Source organism: Podarcis filfolensis (assembly GCF_964270895.1).
Source record: "Podarcis filfolensis genome assembly, chromosome: 9".
Lineage (NCBI taxonomy): Eukaryota > Metazoa > Chordata > Lepidosauria > Squamata > Lacertidae > Podarcis > Podarcis filfolensis.
The window spans coordinates 41,031,723-41,041,336 of NC_139610.1; the positions used below are offsets into that span (position 1 = coordinate 41,031,723).

Here is a 9,614-nt window from a genome sequence, read left to right on the forward strand (position 1 = left end):
TGGCCCAGGCAACTTTTTTCTATTACACCCCTCTGCTAACACTTTTAAGGTAAAATTTTGTTGGAAAAGGGAGCTTGACTCTCATTGCTTTTGTAAGAGAACTGCTACTAAAAACGTATGCTAATAACAAAGGCTCTACCTAGCATTGCTGCTTCAACAGTCTGGAAAATGATCTGCTCCCCGCAGCGGGTTGTCTTTCTCAAAGGGGTGCCTTTTTCTCTCTCCCCTCCTTGACTTCCTTTCTGTTGAGAAAATGGAGCAATTGATGCTTCAAAAGGGAATTCCGCACTTGGCAATCAGCTCCCGCTTGCAGGATGTCTTTGTCAACGGCAGCTTGAATATATTTTCCTCTCATTTCTCTCTGTTGTGGCAGTGGCAGACACAATTCCTTTCAGATCAGAAGCCTAGTGCCTACCTGGGACAGACTATGAAAGGCATCTTCCCATGAGCCAATCCGATCCTTGCCATGGAACGGAGGATCTTGTTGGCTGCGGTGAGTTTTCCATTGAAGCAGATCTGCAGGTCCTGCTGCTGAGCATCATTCCATACAGAGGAGGACTTACTTCCTGGCGGCCCGCAATAAACACCTCTCACCTTCAACTTAAACTATTGTCTATCTTTCCCCAAGGGCTGCTTCACACACTGCAGACCTTTTGACTTGAGCCCCATTATGTGAAAACTCTGGCTGTACTAAAATCTTGATTATTCCCATAATATAGATCCAAACTAGGATAGAGAGCCATGACAGATAGTGCTTCTCTGACCCTGTTATCACAGTTGTCACCATCAGCAATTCTATAGACAACATTAAGGTTTCTCCTGGACCCCAACTTTCCACGTGTGTCCAGATCATGCATACATGCACCAGGAGAGAGGATGAATCACATGGTGTCTTTCCCCCAAGATTTCCAGTAAGTATACTTCCTATTTTCCATCAGTTAAAGCAAATTGCAGGAGGAATCTGAAATTTTGTGATGGGGATACTTGCACTGAATTGCTGTTAACTCTTGAATAGCATGGCTCTCTCCAGTTGTCCTCAAACTGCAGTGTTGCTGTAATTCACAGATCTTTGTTACTGACATCAGTAGGCCCCCATAACATTGGGATGAATAATGAAAAATTTTATATCTTAAAAGGGATACATTATACAGGAATATCGCCCACCAATAAGTTAAACGAATTTAGATTTAAGAGTAATATCCAATCTTTTCTACCCACACAAAAATAAGACACGGGTGGCAGATAATGTTTCCCTGAAAAAACTCAAAAAACTATGATCTAATTTTAAAAATAAATTTCCTTATAGTATGGTTCACCATTTGACACATTACCCTGCAAACCTGCATTTTCACAAGGAATGAAGAAAACTGGAAAGCCCTTAAATCTAATTGGCTACTGATGCCACATAAATCTCAACTCACAATTTGGCTTATTCTCATAAAATTGGCAAATTCTGCAATTTTTGTGCCTTTCCATGACTTTAAAGTTGCAATTTATTTTTGTTCCAAAACAGCAAGAGGGTATTTAGACTTGTTGCAGGTCTTAATGTGTGCTGGTTTGCTCTACTGTATTGTTTTTAAGATTGCTTTTAACACATTATAATCCTGGTGTTAAAACCTTGGGATGAGCTGGCAACTGAGAAAATGAATAGCATTGTCACATAAAATATCCAGGACTCTGCCAGTGAGGAGGAGCACTTTCCTATCCTGTGGGCTGCGGCTGTTGGGATCCAAGGACAAGTCTTGCCGATTCTTAGCTTCAGGGGGTTATTGTCTCATGTACAAAGTGTTTGCTCAGAACTTGGAAGCTGCCATCTTACACCCTGAAGGAAACAAGATTTTATAATTGACAATAATTCATTTGGATGTTATGATAATCAGAAAACAAACAAGAAGATTCCTTTGTAAACTGAGAGGTTGTTCATCAGGGATGCTTTGAAAGGAACACACATATGCTCAGTGAGAGTAAAATGTACCAATAACTGACTGTTCCATAGAGACTATTCCAGTGTCAAACACAGCAACTTTTTAGCAGTTCGGATTTGCCTGAGAACTATTTCAAGTGGTGTACTAGTGAAGGAACAGCAAGTTTCCTGTGGCTCTCAGCTTTGATTTTAAAGTTCCTAGCCATTATGGCTGCAAAGCTAGACTTGACACCATATAGGCAATGCTTGGTGGATCCCGGAAGCCTGAGGTGTGACTGAATACGATTCCCAACAGATGAGGGCGTATGAGTCCTTGCAAAAGTGGACTCAAATATACCACATTCTGTAAACCTGTGTGATTTGCATAATTGCAATAAGGAGTAGGCACGGAATCTGATTTTGTGGTTGAAAAGTTGCAATTTTCTGTCTGTGAAAAATGTGGTGCCCCCACTGATCTTAATGGTAAGCACATCTGGAAAATTAAGAAACTATCTTAAAATGGCTGCCAGGGGGGAGACATGGCCAGCCCAAAATGGCTTGCTTGAGGCAAGGGGTGGGGCGTGGAGAGAACCGGCTAGTCACAAAGCAAAAGTAACTTGCCCAACAAACCAAGTACAAGGCAGAGGTTGAGACTGAGTCCTGAACCAGATATTTAACCTTACAAAGCCCAACAAAATAAGCGGGTTTTTTTCCAAGGCTAGCTGATGAGGTTCGAAAAAAAGTAACACGGACAAGTCCAAGAAACTGACTACAAGACAGGTTGGGTCTGGGTCCCATATTTAACCTGCATATTTGACTGCATATAGCAGAACAAAATCCCCATTTCACAGAATGGGAGCTAATTTATCCAGATTACATCTGAATGGTTTGTTTATGTGACTGACTGTTGATATTTGTGGTTTAAATTCTGTTTTACTGTATGAGATCACATCCAAGATGAAAGATGCGCTAAAAATACCTTAAAATATTATTTCTCTAAAATTTATTTATTCTTCAATATTAATAGCCCTGTGGAACGCCTTCCCATCAGATGTCAAAGAGAACAACTGCCAGACTTTTAGAAGACATTTGAAGGCAGCCCTGTTTAGGGAAGCTTTTAATGTTTGGTGCATTACTGTATTTTAATATTTTGTTGGAAGCCGCCCAGAGTGGCTGGGGAAGCCCAGCCAGATGGGCGTGGTATAAATAAATAAATAAATAAATAAATAATAGTAATTGGAATATCACCCGCAAACCAATTCTCCCAATTCATTTTTAATCAACTCTCAATACGCTCATTTCCCCTTACCCTGCAGGCCAAATGCAGTCCTCTAGGCCATTCTGTTTGGTATCTGGGATGCTCCCCATGGCCTGTCCCTCAGCAGCCTGGCTCTGCATTCACCTCAAGAGTTTTTCTAAAGCTGGGCTGTTTCCTTCAAGATCAGATGTGTTGATGTTTCTTGCTTAACCAAAGAGAAGGATTTGGGGGCTTGGCGTTGAAAATCTCTGATTCTGTGTACATGATAGGCCCTTCACATGCATGTAACTAACCACATTGAGTGTAACAGTCACCCAGTGGCAAACACGTACATGTGATTTAGGAGCTGTGTACTCATTTTAGATCAAGCATTGAACTAAATTTATACTTGTTCTGAAACAAATGCCAGAAGTAACTAATGGGTACATGTATTGTTTCTCAACTTTTCTTTACATTGGGAGAACCCTACGATTTTACTCTACCAGTAGCAGCAGAGATTATGTTAGTTGTCCTCCTGGTGTGTCTGCCATGTTATTTTCCTAGACGTTCCGAGATGTTGCATTGTTCTGGAACATTGTGAAATTTTTTATTTTTATTTTTTTAAAGATACTCACCACACGCACGCAAAATTGCAGCCCCCCACTGAACTGATTTTTTAAAAAACAGAATGACACAATGTCTAGGGCATTTGGGGGGTGGGTGGGTAGGATGTCAGCCATTAAGAGCAGCTGTCAAAGCCACTGCCACTGCCACTGCCACAATGCCGTCCAAAAATGTGAAAACAATGTAGGACAGATGCACGCCTAACAAGCAAATAACAAAACGTATCTGACAAATCAGCAACAAAAGAAGTATTTTCTAACAAATATATATATTATTTTTTTAAAAAAACCTCCCAGAATGAACAAGCCTTATGATTTAATTCTGTCTTATTTTGTTCTTCCCACAAATCATTTTTCTTTTGACTCTTTTCTCTTGGCGTAAAAATCACTTCAGAAGTCTGGCTGCACTTTGTATCCTAAAGCCACCATTTTGAAACATCTGATATGGATGTGTGGGTGTTGGAAGGGGAGAAATATGTGTATTTAAAATAAATTAATATGGCAATACAGTAAGGCTAATTATTGAACAAACTGCTGGAGTCTGTACTAGAGCAGAAATTTGGAGATAAGTGGCTTAAAAAAACCACACCTGCCTATGTGCTTCAAGCACAGCAAATCCTTGTTTAATGAGTCCAAAGGATTAGTGCTGCACACCAGCCATATTAGCACCACATTGGCCAGAGGTGTGTATAGATCCCTTCTCCAGAATCGTACCACTTTTTTTTTTAACTGTGTGCCCCCAAGGCTATGGCTTTTGCCCCATTCTGACTCTTTCCAAAGGAGTGAATCAATACCAGTCCATTACGTACGTAGATGAAGACCATCAATAAAGGAGGAACTAGCTGGAGGTGAGAAGGCAATCATAGAGGATTTTGCGGTTTTATCAAAGGGCTTTCTCTGTGTTACAAGAGACTTTGCATAACTAAGCCTAGCTGGAAATAGTACAAAATAGCATGGAGAAATAAACAGATAAAAAACATAGTTGTAAGTGGACCAGTTGATTATTCTGAGTTACTTGAAAGGGTGTTTTTTAAAAACAAAAACAAAAACCAACAACTATCAGAAGTGTTGATGTGTTCAGGACAGAAAAGATCCTTTAAAATTGATTTGATCTGCTCTACCCAGAGACGGGGTAAAAATTCAAATGACAAAAATGGCCTTTTGGAAACAGTCATACAAAAGGAACATAATAAATTTGCTAAATTTTGCTAACTTTTTCCACGTAGATGCACAAAATTTTGAAATTGGCATCTTTTAAAACTTCTGATGGAAAACATTAAAATACATTAAGTCTGTGAAAGTTACTATAAATGTTATACCAAAAAATTAAATGAGTATCAAGTAGCCCAGCTTCCCCCAGTACGATATTCTGTGATAAAAAGCAGATTGGTGAGAAAATTCTTTTGTATACTTTTATGCATGCAAATAAGGCTGAATTTTAAAAACAGGAGTGTAAGCACTGAACTGAAACAATCATTTTCTTGAAAATTTGCCTGAATAAGACAATAAATTTAGCAATGGTGCCCTCTAGTGGGATGAAATGGCTAGTGCCGAAACAAGTGGAAAGCATGGATGGCAGTCACAAACTATCATCAGCCTGGTTTTCCAATAACAAAGATTCTATTGCAGAACTAAGGGGATCTTAAGCCTGACCAGGGTTATTTCCTATTGTAACTAGTCAATTATTGTTTGCAATTGCAATTGTTGGCAGTGCAGGGAGTAGCACTGGTTTTTCTTACCATGAGGACTGACATTTTTTCTTTCCTAACAAGAGGTTCTGTGCCTTTAATGGCTGCATAGCCGGCAGGCTTCCTAGGCATGATGATGTAGCGATAAAAAAGGCTGCACCTGTGGAGTTTCTACCTCTCATGTGAATGTTAGAGACTGAGAGCTTGGACTGAAAGGTGCCGGAACTCCCTCATTCTTTTATCATGGCAATGGTGCCCACCTGAGAGGTGCCAGAACTGCGTTCCAGTGCATTTCGGCTGGAAAAAAGCCCATTTTCACACTCGCTATACGACTGAGGAGGTGCAGGGCATGTCCACATATTCACACACATGTATATAAGGTACTGTGAGAGGCAAGCAGTATGCATGTGCATCTTAACATGTGCCAACCCAACTTGTGCAACCCTTCCTCCTCAGAAATGGGGGCAGAAAACAGAACAGCCACACGAATGAGGCCTACGTTGTTACTGAATGAGCATAGTGCTGGCATCATATGCATGCATCAAGGGCTGTGACTGCTTCCCACCACCACCACCTGCATAGGATCATCGTCATCATCGAAAGCCGGTAAGTACGTCTCACCCCGGGGAGCCAAGCTGATCTAGTTGATATACAGTGGTACCTCGGGTTACATACGCTTCAGGTTACACACGTTTCAGGTTACAGACTTTGCTAACCCAGAAATAGTGCTTCCGGTTAAGAACTTTGCTTCAGGATGAGAACAGAAATCGTGCAGCAGCAGGAGGCCCCATTAGCTAAAGTGGTGCTTCAGGTTAAGAACAGTTTCAGGTTAAGAACGGACCTCCGGAACGAATTAAGTACTTAACCTGAGGTACCACTGTACAGTTGAACTTGGAACAGGAAGTACAGTAGTACTAGGTGCACATTTCCATACAGCCACAAAATTCACCGCTTCACCTTGATCCAGTCGTTCTCTCTGCCTAATCTCCAGAGACTGATCTTCTATATAAAACAAAACAAAATGGAAGAGGCCTGTGCTACTTCCAAAGGTGCTGGATGGTTGCTCCAGAGCACTGGAGTCTGTCAAGGACAAAGATGGGGAATTGGAAACACTCCATTTGCTACTGGATTACAACTTCCGCCATCCTTGACCACTGGCCATGCTGGCTGGAGCTGATAGGAGTTGGAGCTGAGAACAAGTGGAGGGCTACAGCTTTTCCATCCCTGTTCTTGGATGTGGGTGGGCAGGATGGAACCTGAGGTTGGTACCAGTGTGGTGTAGTGGTTAAGAGCGGTAGACTTGTAATCTGGTAAACTGGGTTCGCTTCCCCGCTCCTCCACATGTAGCTGCTGGGTGACCTTGGGCTTCTCTGAAGTCTCTCAGCCCCACTCACCTCACAGAGTGTTTGTTGTGGGGGAGGAAGGGAAAGGAGAATGTTAGCCGCTTTGAGACTCCTTCAGGTAGTGATAAAGTGGAATATCAAATCCAAACCCTGCTGCTGCTGCTGCTGCTGCTGCTTACTTTCTGAGCGGTTTAGAATGTGGTCGTTCTTCAGACGAGTGTGGTGGGAAAACATAGCAATGCTAATACTGTTCAGAACTAAAATTCTGTGATGTATGTTAATGTCATGAAGTTTAAGTGGTAGGAACAGCTCAGGGTCATGACATAAGTTAGGTGTACTATCAAAAGGTTACCTCGTGCAAAGTCTTTATCTTGGATTAATCCCATTTGGGTCAACGGGACTTCTCCAAAGTAAGGATTTTAAAACTGAGACCTAAAGGCCCATTCCAGTAGATGGCTTACACCAGTTGATGGCTGCTAATGGGGAGAGAGTATTGGTATCAGGGGGAAAAAACCCATATAAACAGAGTACGGCTGGGAAGTTCAGAAGGACAATGGGATCATGCCTGAAGTATTGGAAGCTTTTTTTGTGTGTGATAGCTTATATAACGGAGTGAAATTTCCTTTCCCTTCTTGAGCTTCATGTTTCCGTAATAAACCCCAGCATGTCACATCACCATTTCTCTCCACACTGGCAGCTGAATGCCTGAGCACCTTATGCACCAGTATCTAATGTACATCAACGCATATTAATAAAGTGATTCTGATCTTTGACTTGCCTGTAAAGTAGCAACTGTTTGTAAAGAATCAATTATGTGTTGACATTAGCAAGCGCAGAGCTGTAATGGATAGTGCAATTCCAGGAGTCAGAGAGGCCATCTGGGATCTTTGACCTTAACCTGAGGAGTAGAAGTCCTTCTCCTTGCTACCATATTAGTTGTTAGTTGATCACTACCTTGGGAGCCTGTTTTCTGACTAGTTTTTAAGCCCTATAGCAAAATCATCATCATAATCATCAAGATCCATTAAAAAAAGCAGATGGAGAGGATAGGAACGTACTGTAATGGCACTCTGCATGTTACGTACTTTCCAAGAAATTCAAGGAAATGGGATTATAAACTAGAAAAAATAAGTCAGCAATATAAGCAGAGGAAGAAACCATCCCAATAAGCAGAACCAGAAACTCCAATCTGGTCATGATGATGAACTAGTGAGCTATTCTGTTTCAAGAGCTGCCACAAATGCAGGAAGCCCAAACTGGAATTTGCCAACAGCACATCACAGTTGCCATGACACTGCTGCACTGCAGGAATATCATGTGACTCACTCAGGCAGTCAGCTGATCTACATACAGTAAGTGATCTAGCCATAAATTCAGTTGACCTACCGAAGCATCGTGCGGTTAAGCTGTGTAAACAGAGTGAGCAGAAGATAAGGGAAGTAAAAGCGGGACATTGCACTGTGAAAGCTGCCTTGGGCCATGGAGAAATTCCAACCCTGACTGCCAGGCTATGAGGTTGATGCCAGAATGGATGTAAATGGGCTCCCTTTCTGAGGCATCTTAAAGCACCACTTTCAAGTCAAGAGCTGAGGCTCCTGCAGCCATCTAGTGACAGAGCTTGTGTGGGCAATTATCACCACTACTAAGACTGAACATGCATTAGAGTCATGTTCTTGTAGATATCATCATGATGAATGAAAAAAGATGAACACTTCCTGGCTGCCAAAAACAACAGCAATAGTTGTACTCTTCCCCCATCCCCATCTGTCTTCTTGTCCTGTCCAGTATTTCTTCAGTAGTTTTTCTTTCTCACTCTGGTTCGCCAGAAGCGGCTTAGTCATGCTGGCCACATGACCCAGAATCTGTCTGTGGACAAACGCCAGCTCCCTCGGCCAGTAAAGCGAGATGAGCACCGCAACCCCAGAGTAGTCCGCGACTGGACCTAATGGTCAGGGGTACCTTTACCATTTTATGCTTTACATATGCATGTTTTTCTCCCAGACCTAAACCAATTCCTCCTACCAACAAGTGCCTCGTCTTATAAACCGCCTTGATTTCTCCATACCTATTTTGCTCTGATTTCCCATCCTCTGCTCTCTTGCTTATTAGCATTTCAGCTATTGTATAGGTTTGATTTGCTTCCTTTGTATATCTTCATCTCCATTAGGGAGGAGTTGTTGCATTAGGGCTGAGCCAATTTTTTGTGGGCAAGGATTTTTTTGGTGTGCCATGCTATTTTACCCATTCACAACCATTCTTACTTTTGGTGCAAAATTTAAAACAGAGGGTGAGTTTCCTCCACTTTCTGGTTATGTCTTCTAGCCAATCAGGGATCATATAGGAAGCATTATGATGCCATGGCACCACAAAACCAATTGATTTGGCTGTGTGACAGCACACTGAAGTAAAATCAGAGTTAGGGCAACTCTTCCTATTTTCACTCTGAAAGTGGGACTATTTACCTCAGTTGCTGAAAAGAGTATCATGTTTCACAAAAACAACTGTTAACACACACCACAACAGAGACAGCTATGGGTAATATTGTAGGGGTTGGACTATAGAACCCTCAAGGTCCCTTCCAACTCTACAATTCTATGATTCTATAAAAATTTGTATTTGGAATATCACCTCTTCCCCAGTTTGGGTCAATACTAAGTCATGTGAGTGAGTGAGTGAGTGAGTGAGTGAGTGAGTGAGAGAATATATCAGAGCAGTGGTAGTGGTGTTTTTCTTAATACTAGTAAATCTAGTAATAAAATCCTATTTATTTTCAGGCAGTGATTTGGTGGATGGGAAAGAAGCCATTGTATTTAATAAATT

General features: G+C 41.6%; 1 long non-coding RNA gene across 1 annotated transcript in view; it reads right to left on the minus strand.

Annotated features, from left to right (window-relative positions):
• The window catches only part of LOC310770570, a 188,744-nt gene that overhangs the window by 136,199 nt on the left and 42,931 nt on the right, over positions 1 to 9,614 (minus strand). The window lies entirely within an intron of this gene.